The sequence below is a fragment of the Cupressus sempervirens genome, chromosome 4 (genome assembly GCF_028749045.1).
Source record: "Cupressus sempervirens isolate cs-2001-9-10 chromosome 4, ASM2874904v1, whole genome shotgun sequence".
Taxonomy (NCBI): domain Eukaryota; kingdom Viridiplantae; phylum Streptophyta; class Pinopsida; order Cupressales; family Cupressaceae; genus Cupressus; species Cupressus sempervirens.
Window position 1 is genome coordinate 416,507,089 of NC_143121.1, and position 23,494 is coordinate 416,530,582.

The following is a 23,494-nucleotide window of genomic DNA, read 5'->3' on the forward strand; positions in this document are numbered from 1 at the left end:
ATAGTTAGTTATTTTGTTTAAATTTAATATTTTGATTTTGTTTAAATTTAATATTTTGATTAGTAAGAATTGGAATTACATAATTAGTAAAGTAATTTAATTATGTTGATAATTAGTATTTTGCTTAATTAATATTATAATGGTTAAGATAATTATATTTTAAAATTAACTCTACTTGTAATTCATATTTACTAGTAGGTTTAGTGTAATTGTAGTTTTATGTATGGAATTTTTAGAAGTAAATAAAAATAATATATCGTGTTAGATTAATTCAATTAAATTAAAACGTATATTATTTTTATCATGTAAGATTATTAATTTTGTATTAGTAATATTTTTTTCTTTATAAAAAAAAAATTACGTTTGTTTTTGCCTCGTATTTTGGGCATGACATTTTGGTATCAAAGCCCATGTTTCAACACTAGGAACCTAAAACCATTACGTTTCAACTTAATCTGAACTTTAAATTATGTAGGATGCCTCCTATCACACAAAGCAACCGACGAGGTAGAGGTAATAGGGCGAGAGGCGGTAGAGTGGAATAGGAGGATGGACCACCACGACCAAACTTGAATCAGGACATCTTGGATGCCCTCCAGACACTGATTGGAGTAGTTTAGCAAAGACTACCACCTATAGTACAACTAGGGCAATAGATTCTTGAAGAGGAAGCACAAGGACCCAAAGGAGGTAGGCCTGGTGGTAGAGAGAGGAGTAGGAGTCCCCCACTGAGGTAGGTAGAGGGACAAGGGAGCATGAGGGTGAGTTGATACACCAAAGAGGACCACCACTCGATAGACCTCCTAGACATGTAGGAGATGATATTAGGGAGTTGATACGACTCCAACCACCATACTATACCGGTTCCACTGATGGAACAATAGCAAAAGCCTGGTTACAGAGTCTACAATAGTGCTTTGGATTATGTCTTTATGGGAGTAATCTGAAGGCACATCTAGTAGTCCATCAGCTGAGGGGAGATGCCTCCAATTGGTGGCATTAGGAGGAGATTATAAGAGGATTGAGGATGGATACCCTCACATGGGAGTAATTCTTGGTTAGAGAGGTACTTGTCTGAGCACTTCAAACAGAAGCAGATAGAGGAGTTTCATTCTCTACATCAGAGGGGCCTCATAGTAGCTCAATATGAGAGTAGGTTTCTCAAGCTCCTTCCTGATGTTGAATACATGAAGGATGAGAAACTATGAGTACATCATTTCATCATGGGACTAAATTTCTCACTCTAGGTTGCAGTCTGTTTGACCTTCCCTGCCACCTTCAGATAGGTAGTTGAGATAGCATTAGTTACTGAGGATACTCAGGGTAGACAAGAGTCATAGGATGGGTCTCAAAACTAAAACTCTACCCAGCATAAACCCCCTTGGAAAGGAAATTAGAACTATACAGTAGGGTCCTCTAAGGGCCAATAGTCTCAGCAACAGAAACCATAGCAACAATAGCTTCATAAACCCTCACAGGGGTTATCAAGGCTCCAAGCCCAAGTAGTGGTAGTCACAAGGTCCCAAATAGGATCAGAAGGTATAGGCCCCATAGTCACAGTCAGTGAAGACTCAGCAACCTTCCAGGGGTGGTTACAGTGGATCTAGCAGAATAGGAGGGCCACAGTAGTATAGATCATAGGGTGTATAATCTTATACACAAGGACCATGCTACACATGTGGTGGTATGGGTCGTATAGCTAGAGAGTGTTCGAAAGGACAGTCATCGAGTGGTCAGAGAGGGGCTATTTCAAAGTTGACAATTGGTGATATGGGTGGATCCCATAGAGTTTTTGTAACAGTTGACAACTACCAAGCTAAGCATCAGGCCACAATTATCAAGGCTACATGTATAATTTAGGGTCGTATGATTGCTATTTGATTTGATTCTAGAGCTACTGACTCTTTTATATCTCCATATGTAGTGGAGCATTACGGGCTAGTGGTAGTTAGATAGGATGTTAGTTGGGAAGTAGAATTAGCCTTAGGAGCTAGAGTGTCAGTTAGTTCCATAGTGCATAATTGCCAGATTTAGATTGGAGACATGACCATATGTCTGATCTATGCATTAACCTTTTAGGTTCTTATGATGTTTTCCTTGGCATGGATTGGCTTTATGCCCACAACTCCAAGATGGATTGTCGACAAAAGAGGGTGGAATGTGTGGATGAAGATGGGATCTCTAGAGTGATCTTTAGAGTAAAGAGACCAGTATCCCTTCGTATGATTTTTGTTGTGCAACTTAAACAGTGCATGTGAAAGGGATGTCAGTATTTTACTATCACCATTAGTGACAGAGGGGAAGGTTCAGAGGGAGAGCCATCCCTCGACAATTTTCCAATCTTGCAAGAGTTTGTATATTTTTTTCCTTCAGAGCTCCCTGGTATGCTTCCACCTAGAGCAGTGGACTTTCACATAGATCTTGTGCCAAGATTTGAGCCAGTTTCAAGAGCATTGTACATGATGACTACTCATGAGCTCAGTGAACTAAAGACTTAGTTGGAGGAACTCTTAGAGAAAGGGCATATTCAACCTAGTGTGTCACCTTGGAGTGCAATAGTGACCTTCATAAAGAAGAAGGACAAATCACTTAGGTTGTGTATTAATTATTGGCAGTTGAACAAAGTAACCATTAAGAACTGATACCCACTTCCCAGGATTGATGATCTCTTCAATTAGTTACAGGGTGCCCAAGTATTTTTAAAGATTGATCTGAAATCAGGTTATCATCAGTTGAGAATTGTGGATAGTGATATCCCCAAGACTGCATTTTGTACAAGGTATGGTCACTACAAGTTCACCATGGTACCATTTGGCCTCATGAATGCTCCAACTGTATTCATAAGCCTCATGAATGGAGTATTTTCTACCTTTTTAGATAAGTTTATGGTCATTTTTCTTGATGAAATTCTAATATATTTTCGTGATAAGAAGGAGCATGAAGAGCTCCTAAGACAAGAAGTTGATAGAGAACCATTTGTTTGGTAGCTTGTCGAAGTGTGCATTCTATAGACCTAAGATACATTATTTAGGTCATGTCATATCAGGAAATGGAGTCTTAGTAGACCAATTGAAGATTAGGGCCATCATGGATTGGCCAACACGCACCAGTGTCACTAAAGTGAGGAGCTTTATGGGACTAGTAGGATATTACCGATGCTTTATTGCAAGATTCTCTAGATTGGCACACCAAATCACATCTCTTCAAAAAAAGGGGAAGAAATATGAGTGGACAGAGAAGTGTGATAGAGATTTTCAAGAGCTCAAGAGAGCCCTCACAAGTGCATCGATCCTAGCAGTGCCAGATCCTTCTGCAGATTTTGTGGTGTGCACAAATGCATCTTTGGATGGTATAGGGGCAATCCTTATGCATGAGGGATGACCTATTTCTTTCGAGTCTAGAAAGTTGAAGACTCATGAAATCAATTACCCTATTCATGACCTAGAGCTTGTAGCAGTTGTTTATGTCTTGGTAAGGTGGCAACACTTCCTTCTAGGTCATAGATTCAAACTTCATTCGAACCACTAGAGCTTGCAATACATATTTACTCAGCTGAACCTTAATGCTAGGCAAGGAAGGTGGATGGAGTTTCTTTGTGAGTATGATTTTGATGTTCATTACATCAAGAGAAAGGAGAATGTGGTTACAGATGCCTTAAGTAGAAGGCACCATGAGCTTTCATCTGTGACTATTTGCATCAATTTGAGAGAGTGGCTCTTACAACACTTGCCAACAGATGAGCTTTATGTAGAAATTAGTTAGATGGTGCATTCTTAGAGACCCTTGGAAGGGAAGTATTCAGATTATTCTTTAGATCTAATGGACTCTTGCATCATAGAGGACATATGTATGTACCTTCTATTGGGGGCTTGTGCGAGCTCATTGTACTTGAAGTTCATAGAGCACCTTATGCAACACACCCCAATGTTAAGAAGCTACATGCAGATCTAAGGTAGTTATATCACTGGCTAGGCATGAGAGTGCAAATTACTAATGTACTTGCGAGATGCCTCGAGTGTTAGAGGGTGAAGGCAGAACACTTCCATCCCAGTGGGCTTCTTCAGCCTCATGAGATTGCAGAGTGGAAGTGGGATACTATATCTATGGATTTTATTGTTGGTCTTCCCATGTCTTCTTGCTGCCACGATGCCATTTTGGTGATGGTTGACACATTGACCAAGGTTTCCCACTTCTCACCTGTGCGTACTATACACACAACATGAAACATAGCCCAGGTGTTTTTGTGAGACATTGTCAAACTTCATGGCATTGCCCGTAAGATCATCTTTGATAGGGAATCATTGTTCACTTCATCCTTTTGGAGAGAGTTGCAGGTAGCATTGGGCATTAGGCTTAATTTCAGTTCAGCATACCATCCTCAAACTGATGGTCAGACTAAGCGAATGAATCAGATTTTGGAGGAAATGTTACATATGTACATGATGGATCATTAGGTCAAATGGGAGGAATACTTACATCTTTTTGAATTTTCCTATAACAATGGGCACCATTCCTCCATAGGTATGTCGCCTTATGAAGCTTTCTATGGAAGACCTTATAGAACACCCTTGAGTTGGGATAGGATCAAGGACCGAGTATCTATTAGCCCTCAGTTAGTCAAAAAGATGGAAGAATAGGTGACTCTGATTAGATAACGCTTGAGAGAGGCACAGGATAGGCATAAGAAGTATGCTAATGCAAAAAAGATAGATCAAGAGTATCAAGTTGGAGATAGAGTCTTCTTGAGGGTGCAACTATACAAGAGTCTGATTCGATTTGGAGAGGGCTCTAAGTTGGCACCTCGGTTCGTTGGACCATTCAACATCCTAGAGAGGATAGGACCAGTTGCATACCATCTAGCTTTTCCATCTAGCCTCTCACACATCCACGATGTGTTTCACATTTCATTACATAGAGGACACATTTATGATGAGTCTCACATTATAGATCGGAATGCCTTGCAGGTGGATTCGGATGGGCAGTTAGCATTGGAGCCTATCCGTATTATTGCTCGACGAACCTTAGCTCTTCAAGGCCTAGAGCTGGACCAAGTTAGGGTCTAGTGGGATTGTTATGATAAGGTCACGGATTTATGGGAGGATGCAACACAAATACAATCTTAGTACCCATATCTTTTTGATGAACTCCAGAAGGAAGTTCATGCCTAGTGGGGGAGGATGTGAGGCCTCACCTCGACCCATCTTAGCATAGTTGATACATTATTATTTTGATACTCATCACTCTATATGTCAAGACACTGAAGGATACACTGAACATTATTATGTTATTTTATGTTGTTTGAAGTTTTACTTTTAGATGTTTAATCATGTTTTTAAAATGTTTTATGAACATGTATATTGATGAAGTAGTGTAGAAAGTGAATACAAAATTAACACTTTGATTATGCAATTTTAATGGTTAAGAATATTAGTAGAAACAAAATAAATAATTAGTTATTTAAAACATGGTTGTTTTAATTTATGTGATTTTCCTGATAAGTTATAAACACGCGCGCACACACACACACATGTGATTTTTTTGAGCTACTAATATGTGCAATGAGTGTGTAGGATATTTTAGCCAAGAAATCTAATGAAGAATCAAAACTGAACCCTATGTATCATTTGTGAAAACTAGGGTTAAATATAATGAAAGATGTAGACCTCGTTGTTCATATTTTATTTGTATTGTGGATTGAATGAATCTACCATTTTGTAATCAATAAGTGTTAATGTTTTGTAACAGTGACTTTATACTGTCGCTTGACACTCATGACTCATAAATGCATTTTAACTTGATAGTTAGGGTTAACCAAGTAACCTAAAGATTTAAGTTAGATTAGGTTAGTAACCTTTTTACTAATCATTTAGTAATCAAGATTAATTACCCTAATCAAAATTAGTGATTAATTTGCATTTTTGAGGTTTGTTAGCAAGTCCAAATTTTTAAACTTTTTGATAGGTCCCTAAATAGTCCTAAAGGCCAAAAATCATGAAAACTATGTACCTAAGGGGTATGGGTATGGATTGGAGGCATTTTTCACCCCTCTAGCCCCTTTTGTTGACTTTTATGGTCACCTAAATATCCTATTTTTTCTTTATTGCAAAAATTGAATGTTTCATCATAAGTTGGATAAGTTAAACTCCACCTTGAGGTTAGCCTTATCTCAAGTTGAGTTAGAAGACTCTAGAACCTTTAGGCAAGTGGGGGAGTTATTACTTTTTGGAGGTGGTTGAGTTAATATCCTATTTAGAGGCAAATTTGAGAGAGGAAGAGTGTTCACCCAACCTCTAATTTTATAGAGTAATTTAGGATTGAAGGAGAAGGAAAAAGGAAGGGACGCTCATCTCAAATTGTTTAGTTGCCATAACCTTATTGTGAAGGTAGGAGTCCCTCAAGCTCTTTTTGTTCATGTTTTGTTTTATACGTAAGTAGTGTTATTGCATATGTACGTTCGTGTGTTTGAAAAATATGTTTGGGAGGGATTGAAATGGGTTTTTCTTAATTTTTGCTTTGATTTTCGAAGGGATTGTATGGGTTGTATTGGCATTACTTACCCTCAGATAGGGCAGAAGTGGCCATGTATGGGAGGTCTTTTCTTAGTATGAGGATAGGGAGAGAGAGTAGGGTGTTATGGGCCCCTACTCGTCAACACAAACCATGTTTTGAGTTTTAAAATTTAAGAAATGGAAGAACAAAAGTTCTTGAGTTTATAGCCCCAAAAGGGTACCTCTTATGGTGTTGTGACTGATGTCTCCTGTTGAAAAAATCCACCTTCTCCCTAGTCTGGTTCAATGATGAACCTATTGTACAAACCTGGATGGGAGTGAATGTTTGAAATTGTCTTCATGTTAAGATTGGTTGTCTCCCGGTCAGTTTTCGTTCTCTCCATGATCACCTTGATGTGTTGCAAACTTCGTAATGTTTTCCTTGTTGTGGAGCCAAGAAGGAAATTTAAAATTGTTATTGAAATTCAAATATGTTGGGAGATTTCTCCTCAGGATAGTAATCCTGTGTAAAAATGTTATTTTAAACTTATTGTGGAAACGGGTACGATGTCGGGTTTTCTTCTTGGTTCTTTCCTGGTGGAGCCTTTAAATCAGGTGGTTCAAAAAATAAAAAAAAGTAGTATTCTTTCATATGAGTTTCTTCTTGTAATTCAATATATATATATGTGTGTATCGAAAAATGGATAAAATGATGTTTCACTCTTCCTGTGACATTCTTATGTTTTGAAATCATATTCATTTGGTTTAGATTAATTAGATAAAATGATGATATATAATTATGCAATTTAAGATTTAAAGTATGTTAAAGAAAATTCGATGCTTGATTTGGACTTCATTGTATTTTTGTAATTATTAGGAAGTAAAGTAATCAAATTTCTTGAAGAACGAGCTTGGTTTAAATGCTAATTGGGGGGGGGGTCTAACATGTATGTTCCCCCACCTTCATTTTGATTGGAGGAGAGGTAAGAAGCTGCCCAAGGAAAAAGGGTAAGGCTTCCTTTTATTTAAAGCTGATTTGATGGGCTTTTGACTTTGTATTTTTGCCCCCTTTTTCACACCTTTCCTAACCCCTTAAAAACTACCAACATGTCTTATTGGGATAACATGTAGCTCCTTTGGAAGGCCGCCCAAGATGAGTATTGGGTGATGGGGAGTAAGTGGGGTTGGTGGGTAGGTTAGATAAGTGGTATGTGGGTTAGAAATTAGTATGTTTTTAATTATTATTATTTTTTGTTAAAGTTTTACTTAATATTATTTTTAAGTAATTTAGTTATTATGTTTTTAAATATTAGTATAGTTAAATTAGATTTTAGTATTTTTAAATTAAATAATATTAAATGTTAGGATGGTTAGTTGTATTTAAGTCAAGGTTAGATAGTTAATATTTTTTGAAATAGATTTTAGTTATTTGTTAAGTTAAAATTAATTAAAGTAAAAGTAATTAGTATGTTTTTTAAATATTAGTATATTTTAATATGAGAATTTATTTCAGTTTTAATTAATGTAGTTAGTATTCATTTTTATATAATATGATTTTAGTAAATCTTTTAAAACTAAATAATGTTAAATGTTCGTGGTTAGAATGTGTAAGTTTTTAATTAGTTGAGTTTGGTAGTGGTAATTGTTAGTAGTTCTATTATGTTGTTTTAAATATTTTTTATTAAAGTTTTCAATTAAAAGTTTAAATTACTTTATTTAATTTCTTTTAGATCATGTTAAAATTTATAGTTAGAATTTATGGTTAAAAGTTAAAGTAGTAAGTTTCAGGTTAGTTATAAATATATTCAATGTTAAGATGGGTAAGTTTTCCTTTTTTCTTTTTCTTTTGTGTTGTATTAAATTAGTTAGTAGTTATTTTAATTAAAAGATGTTAGTAGATTAGTAAGGTTTATTTTACTCGTATAGTTAGTTATTTTGTTTAAATTTAATATTTTGATTAGTAAGAATTGGAATTAAATAATTGCTAAAGTAATTTAATTATGTTGATAATTAGTATTTTTCTTAATTAATATTATAATGATTGAAGTAATTATATTTTAAAATTAACTCTACTTGTAATTCATACTTACTAGTAGGTTTAGTATAATTGTTGTTTTACGTATGAAATTTTTAAAACTAAATAAAAATAATATATTGTTTTAGATTAATTCAGTTTAATTAAAACATATATTATTTTTATCATGTAAGATTATTAATTTTGTATTAGTAATGTTTTTTTCTTTAAAGAAAAATTTTATGTGTGTTTTTGCCTCATATTTTGGGCATGACATATACATATATAAATATATACATATGCATATACATACATACATATACATACATACATACATACATACATACATACATACATATACATATATATGTACATACACATAGACATATATGTACATATACATATATATACATATATGTATGTGTATATATATATATACACACACATACATATATGTATATGCTTGATTGAAAATTAATCAAATGCAATAATATTTAACCAATAACCATAGGAAACCAACTCTAGCTCAATTCAATTAGACTAAGCTACAACATCAACATAGTCCACTTGTTAATAGTTATCCGAAAGGCCTTAGATAGGCACTTTTCATATGATGGTTTCCTAATCGAGAGTTATTCTCATCAGCGGGTTGGGAAAATATCAAAAGACATTCTAAGAATTAGGTGAGGTTTAGTATGGTAGTAATAACTAGTTGATTTAATAATTATTATAGAATTATAAAATACTTATTTTTTATTTATTGTTATAATCTACTAACAAGTTATTACAGGTTGAGCCTTCATCACTCAACCAAAAAGAAGCTTGGACATTGTAGTGGTATCAAAGCATAATCATGCCATCCCATGAGTAGAGGATGGTATCCTAATTGAGAGCTATTCTCATTAGAGGGATTGGTAAATATGAATGGAGTTCTAAGGATTAGGAGAGGTTTAGTATGGTATTAGTAACTAGTTGATTTAATAATTATTATATAATTAGAAACTATTTTTTCCATATTTTTTATTTATTGTTATCATCTACTAACAAATTATTATAGGTTGAGTTTTCATCACTTAATCATAAAGAAGAGACATTATAGTGGTATCAAAGCATAATCGTGTCATTCCATGAGTAGAGGCTTATGCAAACTTACATGAGAGAACAAGGAAAAACATAATAAATGATTTGACAATTGAGATGAAATCTTATATAGATAAAAAAAACCAATTATTGATAAGTCAAGTGGAAAAATCAAACCAAATGTAATATCCCCTCTAATAATAAAATCTATTATTTTGATATTCCTATTTTTAAAAGGATTTATTTGTAATAACTAATTGATTATTAGATAACTAAACTAAATGTGTACATTCGATATACTAAGATAATTGAATAATAGTTTAATAAAATAGATAATTACCAATATATACAATCAAAGATAGATTACATTTTGATATAAATAAGTTGATTTGTTAGTCATCAATTAAATAATTAAATAAATAGACCCATACAATAATCAAATAATAAATATTCATATAAATAAAAAAAATTAATATTATTGAATAAATAACAATAATAATAAATGAGCAAACATAAATAAATGAGCATAAAATAAACCCACCAATAAGGGAATGTCGACATAATAAAGAGTTACAACCCAAGATTCTTAAAAAAATGAAATATATATGTTTAATTTAGAACAAACTAGACAATAGGCATGGCACCGAAAAAAAAGTAGTAAGTGATAATGAATAGAAGAAAAATATAAATCCTATGTGAGAAGTGGGTGTATTAAAAAGGACGCAAAGCATCTAGTCCCTATCGAAACTGTTTTTAACTTCTTGTTACGTGTGTTATGGTATTATTATAATAAAAAAAATCTGTTAGTGCATATGGTTAGGATTGAAAAAAAATATTTGATTAAATTTCTTCAAGTTTAGTTCATTTGTTGTCAACTTTAACTAACATAAGTTAATAATTGACTTATATTAAGTTTTTAATTTCATTAAATAACATACTTATTAATTTAATATAGAGCCTGTAAATAGCAAAAAGAGTGAAATAAAATAAAATTTATAGAAATCCAATAATTTTTTACCCATTGCAATTTGTAAGTGATATTGAGTTTTAAAAAATGTTAAAGAATAATTTCTGTATTAAGCAAAAAAGCACATAGAAGACGTTAGAACAACACATCTTTCAGAGAATCAAATGTCCGGATCCATTTCAGATGAATATTCTAGCCTTCAATATTTGTCACTTTCTCATACTTATTTCAATAGTAGCATTCCTCATTTTACGAACCTAAAATAATGCATATTATTAGACAAGTGAAAAAGTAAAAAGTGTCTTGAATAGAAGAGTAAAAGCTTGTCAAAATAATCTTAACCACAACATTGTTATAAAACTTCAATTATATACAATCTAATTTTCTCTCTCTAATTAATATAGTCTTTTATTTAATAAATTATTTTAAAAATTGGAAAAATATTTCATAAATTAAATCAATTTTTTATTTTCCCCTATTCTTTACAATTGAAATAATAGCATTTTCTTGTCTAATTAAATAAATCATTATAATTGAAATAATTAATTTCAAAATTTATTAATTAATTAATTAATTTTTTTTACTATTCTACTTACATATATTTTCCAAAACAAAATAATAGTATAATAATTATAAATTTTTTATCTTTTATTTTTTAAATCAATAAAAAATTTATTATAAATACTAGACAAATCAAATGTCATCCATTCCTGCAGATGATTTGATTGAAAAAAAGGAAGTATAAAAAAATTCTAGGTATAAGGTGATGGAGCTTTGGTTAATAAAACAATTATAAATCCAACATTTAAGCATTGTATTGTTTTATTAATTAAAAATGACGGAAGTGGACAAAAGTGACTACACCTGTCATAAGTATAAGATGTCGCGCATGAGGCATGGACATCCAACCACAACCAATTTCATTGTTGGATAACTGATGTCGCATCAAGACCACATCTTTCCCAACTAGAAAACAGAAATGGCGTCGTCTACTACTAAACATGTCATGCCATGAATGCAATCCACATAACCAAATATTTTGGTTTGGTTTTCTTAACCATGTTTCAACGAGCCAATGTAGATGACAAGACAGGTCAAATCGCAAAAATCAAAGAATCCAAGCTATCAGCGAAGAAAGGGGCAATTATTGTACTATGTCCACTGTTAAAACAACATAGCATTGAATATATAATAAAGAAAACAAAAATACTTACTTGTTCCTACGTCAAAAAAGAGTGAAAACCCTAATATTCAAAGTATGAACCAATAAGAAATTGACAATATTGTAAATTTATATTATAGAAAATTGTGAGAAAAATAAACAACATTGGAAAATAGTGTGCTAGAATTTAATATTGTTTTACCACTAGTAGATATTAATTCTCACATAACATGCACCTAAATGCTATAGTATCCTGCCATGCAGTAGGAACTAATAAAGCTTGTAAAAGCAAAAAATCCAAAATGATAGTTGAATCGACAATATGAGAAATTTAAAGCTGGCAACACTAAAATAAAGAATATTTTCAAGGTATGTCCCTTAACTTTAGTAAAGTGAAAATTTATTATGAGATATTAGTCCCATTCTATTTATATTCAAACTATAAAGTTGTAGTAGTTTTGGACTAAATTTAGTATTGGGAGAATTAGGGAATAGGATATTTGATTAAGGATTATGATGTGAAATATTGAATAGATACTAACTGATTTGTGCGGGTGTGTGTGTGTGTGTGTGTGTGTGTGTGTGTGTGCATATACATCTATATATATGTGTATGTATGTATGTGTATATATAGATATACACACACACATATCCGTGTGTGTATGTATGTGTGTAGGTATCTATATATACACACACATATATACATATACATAAATGTATACATATACATATATATGTATGTATATAAATACACACACACACACACACACACACACACACATATATATATATATGTATATCTATATACATGTACATGTATATGTATATACATATATATATTTATATATATGTATATGTATATACATACACACACACACACACACACACACACACACACACACACACATATAATGCTAAATCAATATTATATAAATTATTTTATATGCAAAAAATTATAAGAACATTATTTAAAGTTTGACATTATTAATATATAATATTTATAGTAATATAAAGAAATATTTTTTAAAAAAATTATATTATAAAAAAGTTAATTAATATATTATAAGATATTAGTGCACTTCTTTATGAGAGCAATATTTGGTCAAGTTCTCATAGTGCTAGTGTAGGTACGGTGCTCAACTCTATATAAATGGTCTAGTATATGCATTCCACTTTCTCTTATTTTCTTATATTTGCTACTAGGTTCTGATACTATGTTAGTGATCATAGAATCTCTGCAAATGTAATGACACTATGTTCTTTCTTATTTAGATCTGAATTCATATACATAGAAGTAGAAGAGACATGTCTCATGTCTCTATGTTAATCAATATTAGTTATTGTAGTTGATTTCCATTAGATATTGTTAACAACAAAAACAACAATGTATGTATGTATACACCTACACATACACATACACATACATATCTATATATGTATATACACATGCATACATATATATACATATGTACATATATACAAATACATACACACATATATACATATGTATGTATGTATGTATGTATGTATGTATATATATATATATATATATATATATATATATATATACTATTAAAATACTTTTAGAATAATTGAGAGGGGGGTGAATTAGTTATCCAAAGTTTATATGTATAAATAAAAATTTTCACAACTTAGTGAACACATAAAACATTTATCTTCATGCATGTATCATAAGATTATACAATCACTAAAAACTTGTAGGTTACTGTCAAATCAACTTATAGCAGTGTAAACATGAACCAAAATAGATTTATCAAAATAATTGACACAATGATTTACGTGGAAATCCAATTTGGGAAAAACCACCAGTAACATGCTACTCTTTTTCACTCTTCTAAAGTGATGTCTTGTGAAAGGTCAACCCTATTAAAGGTCACAATACACATTGTTAAATGTGACCCTATTAAAGGATTTTGATCACCCTGTTAGGAGCAAGCCTTGTTAGAGGACCTTAGACCATTCACTCGGAATGTCACCCGACTAAAGGATTTACAAATGACTCTTAGGTCAACCTTAATCCAAAAGATTTACCCTAGACTAATATAAATGTTAGAGAGTATCATTAAGGCTTGATCTGATAATGACTTACAACTTCATTTGCAGATTATGGACCACTGTTTAGTCCTCCATTCTACTTGGCCTTCATACATTGTAGCTATGATAGCTTGTTCACCCTTCAAACATTCATACTCTTAAGCCTTCTTTCTTAACATGCCAATGCAGTCTCTTCTCTTAGGTCACTTGATGAAGCAAAACCCTTGACTCCTTGCCTCCCTTAGGTTCTTTCACATTAACACTTTTCCTTCTAACCAACTATTTCTGTAAATAGGAAATTAAGATCTTTTCCTGCTCATTTTCCATCATCCAATTTATGTTTAAGATGGATTAGTTAGGATATAATGAATCTATCCCACATTCCATATCTCTTCTAAAAAATTCTCTTAGAATCCTCTTTAGATTTTTCTCAAATAGTTTACCTTGAATTCTATGCCACCAGCTCATCAATCTTATCTTCCACTTGGTTCAAAAATTCCAAGAAAAAAAACTTGTCAGCTTAGATTCATCAATTTCATGATCTTTAAAATAATGTAGTAGCTCGACATTATCTAACTTCTGATGTTCGACATCTTCTATGCAATTATTCGACATGAACCAAATTTTATTGGTGCTTGGCATCAACTAAAATTTACTCGACATCCACTATTATACTCGGCATACACTAGAATGAACTTACTCGGCTTGTACTAACTTTTCTTGACACTTACTATCCATTTGGTCAAGCTTTGTAGAAAAAAAATTGTGTAACTTGTTCTTCTAAACTCTCTTAGTGTAACCAGCCTTTGTAACTTTAAGTAGATTATCAATGTATCATGTTAACACTATTTGATTCTTGTACTTCTTTACATAATCATAACTCAACCTTTCCTCTAGGTGATATTGTTACATCTTTTGATCAAATCCTCTTCATCAATCAATTAAGTGATAGTACTTGAATCACTTGAATCATATAAGCATTTGTCTTACCAGCAAATAGCAGGTTTGACATCAGTGACAAAATAATGATTGAAACAAATAATCTTTTTCAACAATCTCCCTCAACAATGATCTTTTTCAATCTTGTCTCAACAATCTCCCTCTTTGGCATTGATGGCTAAACAGATCAACCAAATGGAAAACACCTTTTTCAACCAAACTAACTAGGTTAAAATAGTAAGACAATACCAAAAAGAAAAAAAGAAAAAAAATTCCTTGTATTGAAATCTCTCCCTCTATTAGCAACTTCCATCTTCTGAATAAGCTACAAAACTATTTTAAGTCATCCTTATAACTCCCTCTTACTATATCTCCCTCTTACTAGGTAGATGTGAGGATTTCTCCCTCTTTAGTAAATCTCCTAATCAACAATTATCTCCTTCTAAGATCCATTTTATATTTCTCCCTCTGATCAATAACACTCTCCCTCAGTAATTATATTGGCTTGATCAACAATCTCTCCATCTCCCTTGGCAATTATCTCTTGATATCTCCCTCTTGATTAGTAATCTCTCCTGCCTTGACAACAATGCCAAAGACTTGTCATCTTAACATGTAGATATAAGCTTCTTTAGTTTCTCCTTCTGTCACATTTCTTGTGACTGATTTGAAGTTTCAACTCTTTGATTACCTTAGGTAGCTCCTAAAGTACGATCCTCTACATCAATTTGTAACATATGAAAATCAAATTGTTTGATGCAAGGCACTCCTCTTGTTACTTATATAGCCTTTGATAGGGGTATCGCCCCTAGTTTACCTCTTAGATACTCATGAGCATCCTTAGGTAATGCTTTTGTGAAAATATTTGTAATTTTCTCTTTAATGTTGACATATTCCATCTTCACCTCCTTTTCTTGAACTAACTCTCTCAAGTAATGATACTTGATTGCAATATACTTAGTCTTTGTGTGCATCAAAGGATTCTTTGATATATTGGTAGCACTCATATTATCACGATAAAATATCACTGGTTCTGTGACCTCTTCCTTCATACCTTTGAGTAATTGTTTGATCCATACAATGTTTGAATAATTTACAATAGCAATAACATATTTAGCTTCAGCAATAAATTGTGAGGTGAAATTTTATTTCTTGCTAGTCCATGTAACCGAACTCTTGCCTAAGAAATATTCTCCTCCACTAGTGCTTTTTCAGTCATCAATGTTTCTAGCCCAATCAACATCAACTTATTTTTCTTATAGTATAGACCAAATTCCTCTATTCCTTTCATATATCTCATTATTCTCTTTACAATCATTAAATGACTATCCCTGGGGTTAGTAAAGAATTTTGCAACTATCCCTACGCATAATGCAATATCTAGTCTTCTATGTACTACATATTGCAATTTTCCAATCATATACTAGTACAATGTTTGATTCTCCTCGACTGAATCATCCTTCTTAGACAACTTGTGTCCTGTCACCATAGGTGTACTTACTAGTTTTGAATCCTTTAATCCAAACATTTTTAATATTTTTTTGACATATTTTGACTAAGTGATGTATATACCATATTTCATCTGATATACTTGAAAACCCACAAAGAATTTGATTTCTACAAACATAGACATTTCAAATTTTCACTTCATTTCATTTGCAAAAGCTTTACATAAAGCATATTGTCCTCCAAATATGATATCGTCAACAAAAATTTCAAATAATAAAATACCTTTGCCTTTCTCTATCTTTATGTACAAATTGTTGTTATCATCAATCCTTTCAAATCCAGTCTTCACAAGATACTTATGAAGTCTCTCATACCATGCTATTGGTGCTTGTTTCAAACCGTACAAAGCTTTGTGTAATTTGTATACTATGTTTTTATTGTTAGCATTAACAAAACCTTTTGACTATTCTACAAAAAACTTCTTCCTCTAATATGCCATTCAGAAATGCAGATTTAACATCCATTTGATAAACTTTGAAATCTTTGTATATAGAATAAGAAAGTAAATTTTTTACTCCTTCCATTCTAACAATAGGGGAAAATGTCTCTCCATAGTCAATTCCTGCTTCTTGTGCATATCTTTTGTAGACTAATCCTGCCTTGTTCCTTGTTACCTCACCATTTTCATCTAACTTGTTTCTGAAAACCCATTTGGTACTAATCACATTTTTGTCTTCTAGTATGGGAACTATAGTCCATGTCTTGTTTTTCTCAATTTGTTCAATCTCTTCTTCCATGGCCTTACTCTAGTATTCATCTTCTAATGCATCTTTTACTGATTTGGGCTCCTTCATGCTCAAAAAACATGTATCATTTCTCAATATGTTTCTTGTCATTGGTCTAGCATCTTTATCTCCAATAATTTGAGCAGCAGGATGATGTATTTTGACATATTTAGACAATCTTGGTTCAACTCTTGTTTCTTCACTTGATCTTCTAGTTTTAGAATCATTTTGTGCAACTCTGTCAGGTAACTCAACATTTTCATTAATCTTAGAATCATAATTTACTTCAACTTTATTCTATAACTTGGTATCTAAATGTGGCTTGGTTTGTAAATGCAACTCGACATTCACGGTGTGTGACTCGGCAGTCACTAAAACTTGTTGATTTGTAGCATCTTCTTTAGTAGGCATTCCTTCATAAGATTATACAAATGATTTATATTTTTTTGGTTCTTTCATAGGTTCATCCTCATATACTCCTGTATATTCACCAAAATTCACATTTGCACTTTCCACAATTTTTTTAGCATTAGTACTCAAGCACTTATAAGCTTTACTTCTTGTGGAGTAGCCTACGAATATACCTTCTTTACATTTTGCATCAAGTTTACCTTTCCTGAAGTCTTTAAGAATGTAGCATTTTCTTCCAAATACTTTAAAGTATTTTACATTGGTAAGTATCCATACCACAGTTCAAAAGGTTTTGAATGAGTACCTTTCTTGACTTGTACACAGTTCAAGGTATAGATAGTTGTACTTATAGCTTCTCTCTAGTATCTCAAAGCAACATTCTTTTCCATGAAGAGTGTTCTAGCATAGTCCATTGCAGACCCATTCCTTCTTTTAGCAATTTCATTGTGTGGAGGGATTCTAGGGGCATATGTCTACCTTTTGATTCCTTTATCATTATAGAACATCTCAAACTCATTTGATGTGAGTTCTCCTCCTCTATCAGATCTTAAACACTTTAGACTTTTACTTGTTTCCTTTTCAACTCTTGCTAAGTACCACTTAAACATTTGGAAAGCATCAGATTTCTATTTCAGAAACATAACTATCATCATTCTAGAATAATCATCACCAAAAAATATAATGTACTTATCTCCTTTGTAGCTTTGCATATAAATTGGTCCACACAAGTTAGTATGAACAATCTCTAGTATTCCTTTAGAGGTATAAGTTTTACTCTTAAAACTTGGCTTTGTCATTTTACCTAATTGACATTGTTTGCACATTACATTATTGGACTTCTTCAACTTAGGAAAACCTCTAACTTTTCTCATGTTACTGATACTAACTAGGTTATCAAAATTGACATGACATAACCTTTTGTGCCACAACCATACATCATCAAATTTTACAACTAGACAAGTAGCATCATCTATATCAAGGTATAATAGATTACTTCTAGTTTGATCTCCTTTTCCAATCAGTCTTCCATTTATGTCATATATCTTAGCAACCTTGTTTTTAAATTCAACCTTAAATCCAAAAATATTCAATTGTGACTCACTCATGAGATTATAGTTAAGTCCTTTAACATAGTAAGCATTGTCACATAAAATCTTATCTGTGAGCTTGATAAAACCTTTTCCTTTTATCAAACATAGTGCATCATTATCGAATCTTACACTATTTCCATCAAAACAATTCAAGGTAATGAACTTACTTTTGTCTCCAATCATGTAATGTGAACACCTACTATCGATGATCCATCTATCATTCTTGTTCACAAACTCACAAGTGTAGTTGCCTCATCTTCACCAGATTCGTCTTTCATTGCAACATACACCACTTCATCATCATGTTCATCAGATTCATCTCTTGTTTCCTCTTTAGCAATGTAGCATGACTTTTTGCCTTTGTTTTTGTAGTCTTTTCTTTCTTCATCTCTCCTACTTCTGTACTTTTCACCACCTTTGTAGTTCTTCTTCTCTGGACATCTAGCAACAATATGGCCAACATCAGTAGAATCTTCTGGCCAATAGTGCTTCAAGCTATTCTACATCCTTTTATCTATATTACTGTCACTAGATACATACTTTATCTTTTCTTCTTCTTCTTCTCATCAGGTTCCTTTAATGACAAAGAAGATTCAATATTCTAAGGTTTGCCATTATCAAAGTTAGATAGCTCAAAAGTAGTGAGTCTACCTACTAGTCCTTCAAGTGACAGATCATTCCCTAGTATGCATCTTAGTTCCTGAATTGTAGAAACTCTAATAACATATAGAGGCAATAGTGTTTTTAAAACTTTTCTTAGTACTGTATCATCATCTATTTTACCATTAGCTCCTTTTATTAAATTGACAACTTCTTTTATCCTTGCAACATATTGAGAAATATTTTCACCTTCTTCCATTCTCATATCATCAAACTTACCTCTAAGATTTTTAGCTTTGGCTCTAAGAACATTGGTGTCTTCGCCATAGATGGCAGGTAGGGCATCCCAAATTTTCTTTGCATTGTCAAGACCTTTGATATCATCAAATTCAGCACAATTTAGGGAAGAGGCAATCTCCAACATTGCCTGGTTATGTTCTTTCTTCTTTTCCATATCCTTAGTAGTTGGGGCTCCAGTAGGGTCAACATTCTTAGTGGTAATAGAAGATTGTGCATAATCTCCAAGTCCTCCAAGGTGTAGCTTCATCAAACTTTTCCATGCAAGAAAGTTATCTCTGTTAAGCTTCGGTGCTTTTGTTTTTGACATCTTGATCTTTGTGCTTCTAGTACCTTCAAACTAGTTCTCTTAAGTAGATGGCTCTGATACCAATTGTTGGAATACTTTTAGAATAACTGGGGAGGGGGTGAATCAGTTATCCAAGGTCTAGATGTATAAATAAAACTTTTTACAGCTTAGTGAACCCATAAAACATTTATCTTCATCCATGCATCCATGAGATTATGCAATCTCACTAAAAACTTGTAGGTTACTGTCAAATCAACTTGAAGAGATGTAAACATGAAACAAAATAGATTCATCAACAAACTTGACATAATGATTTATGTGGAAATCCAATTTGGGAAAAACTACTAGTAACATGTTACTCCTTTTCACTCTTCTGAAGTGATGCCCTATAAAAGGCCAACATTGTTAAAGGTTAAAATACACACTATTAAATGTAACCCTGTTAAAGGATTTCAATCACCCTATTAGGAGTGAGCCTTGTTAGAGGAATTTAGACCATTCACTTGGAATGTCACCCAGTTAAAGGATTTACAAATGACTATTAGGTCAACCTTAATCCAAAGGATTTACCCTAGATTGATACAATTGTTAGAGAGTAACAATAAGGCTTGATCTGATAACAACTTACAACTTCATTTGTAGATTATAGATCATTGTTTAGTCCTCCATTCTGCTTGGCCTTCATACATTACAACTCTGATAGCTTGTTCACCCTTTAAGAATTTATATTCTTAAGCCTTCTTTTTTAACATGCCAATGTAGTCTCTTCTCTTAGGTCACTTGATGAAGAAAAACCCTTGACTCCATGTCCCCCTAAGGTTCTCGCACATTAACACTTTTTTGTCTAACCAACTATTCCTATAAATAGGAAATTAAGATCTTTTTCCACTTATTTTCCATCGTCCAATTTAGGGTTAAGATAGATTAGGTAGGATACAATGAATCTATCCCACATTCCATATCTCTTCTAAAAAATCTCCTAGAATCCTTCTTTAATTTGCCTCAAAATAGTTTACCTTGAATTCTGTGCGACCAACTTATCAATCTTATCTTCCAAATAGTTCACAAATTCTGAGGAAAAAAACTTGTCAGCTCAGATTCATCAATTTCATGATCTTTAAAATAATGCAGTAGCTCAACATTATCTAGCTTTTGATGCTTGACACACATTGCATTGCTTAGCATCCTCTATGAAATTTTTTGGCACGAACTAAAGTTTACTGGTGCTTGACATCAACTAAAATTTACTCGGCGTCCACTGTTTTGCATGACATATACTAGAATGAACTTTTACTTGGCTTCAACTGATTTTTTGCTCAGCTTGTACTAACTTTTCTTGGCACCTAGTATCCACTCGGTTAGTCTTTGTAGACAAAATTTGTGCAACTTGTTCTTCTAAACTTTCTTACTGTAATCAACCTTTGTAACCTTAATTAGATTATTAATGCATTGTGTTATCATCATCTTAACTGATTCTTGTGCTTCTTTACATAATCATAAATCAACCTTTCTTTTAGGTGCTATTGTTACATCTTTTGATCAAATCCTCTTCATCAATAAACTAAGTAATAGTACTTGAATCATATAAGCAATTGTCTTACCAGCAAATAGCATGTTTGATAACAATAACTAAACAATGATTGAAACAAATAATCTTTTTCAACAATCTCCCTCAGCAATGATCTTTTCCAATCTTGTCTCATATATACACACTATATATATGTGTCTGTACATGTATATATATGTATATATACACACACATATATACATACGTATGTATGTACACACACACACACACACATTAATATATGTCTAGATATATGTGTGTGTACACATATATACAAACATATACATATATACATACATACATACATACATATATGTGTGTGTAATTAATGATTAATCAAATATAATAATATTTAACCAATAACCATAGGGAATCAACTCTAGATCAATTCAATCCAACTGAAACTACAACATTAACAAAATTCACTTATTAATAGAGATCCCAAAGGCCTTTGAAAAACACTCTTCATATAGTAGTTTCCTAATTGAGATCTATTCTCATCAGAGGGTTAGGTAAATATCAAAAGGAGTTATAAGGATTAGGCGAGGTTTAGTATGGTATTAGTAGTTTTAGTTGATTTAATAATTATTAAAAAATTAGAAACTAGTTGTTTTCATAATTTTTCTTATTTCTTGTTAATATCTACTAACAAGTTATTATAGGTTGAGCCTTCATCAATCAATAAAAAGGAAGGGACATTATAGTAGTATCAAAGCATAATCATGTCATCCTATAAGTAGAGGATGGTTTCCTAATCGGGAGCTATTCTCATTAGAGGGTTAGGTAAATATGAAACGAATCGCTAAGGATTAGGTGAGGTTTAGTGTGGTATTAGTAACTTGTTGATTTAATAATTATTATAAAAGTAGAAACAATTTTTCTTTCAAAATTTTCTATATTTATTGTCATCATCTACTAACAAGTAATTACAGGTTGAGCCTTCATCACTCAATCAGAAGGAAGAGATATTATATTGGTAAAAAAGCATAATCATATCATCCTGTGAGTAGAGGCTTATGCAAACTTATAAAAGACGAATAAGGAAAAACATAATAAATGAGATGAGATCCTATACAGAGAAACGAATCGAATATTGATAAGTGAAGTGGAAAAATCAAACCAAATGTAATATCCCCTCTAATAATACAATCTTATATTGATATTCATATTTGTAAAAAAAATTATGTGTAATAACTAATTGGTTATTAGATAAATAAAATAAATGTATACATTAGAAATACTAAGATAATTAAATATTAGTAAAATAAAATAGATAATTACCAATATATATAATAAAAGATAGATTATAGTTTGATATAAATAAGTCAATGGGTTAGACATCAATTAAATAATTAAATAAATAAACACATAATAATCAAGTAATGAATATTCATATAAACCAAAATCAATTAATATTAGTATTGATTAAATAACAATACTAATGATAAAGGAGAAAACATAAAAAAACTAGCATAAAAAAAACCCACCAATAAGGGGACATCAACATAATAAAGAGTATTAACAATGATGGGAGTTGGAGCCTTCAATTTTGGAGTAGTGAACGAGAAAGGTGGAATTCAAATTTCAAATGAGATTGGGACTTGTGCAAGACCATTAGGAGAGGGAGGTCAAGGGGAGAATACCCTAGATGCAGGACAGATTGGGAAGGAACCCAATGGAGGTGGACCACCTGGGGATCTGTGGGAGGGAGGGGGCCCAAGTCTGTGGCTACTATCAAGATTCTTGCCAGAAAATGGTTGAGTTTTTTTGGCATCAAGCAAATTGGTAAGTCTTTATTTTCCTTGTCAAGAATGTTTATATTACTAAGGAAGGCTCATTTATCTTGGAAATCCTAGACCAAATCATAGATATGAATATCTCTAGAATGGATCATACCCTTGTGGGGAGGTTCTTGGGAGCTAGACCAAATATTGAGATAGTTAGAGCCTTTGTTAAAAGGAAATGGGCTTTGAAGGGATAGGTTGATATGACTGCAATATCAAAAGGTTGCATATACTTTTCTTTTTCCTGTGATGAAGAAAAAAGTTACATGTTGTGTGCAGGATCATGGGTTGTGGGTAAGCATACAGTAATTTTACAAAAATGGTCCCCTGACCTAAACTCTTAGAATGAATTGGTGGTGCAAGCCTTTTTTTGAGTCAAACTTTCGAGAATGCCTCTTGAGTTCTGGGTAGAAGATGTTTTCCAAGGAATAGTTAATACCTTTGGGGAACTCTTATCTATGGATCTAGTGACAGTTTCAAGAAGGAGATTAACTTATGGTAGAATCTATGTGGGGG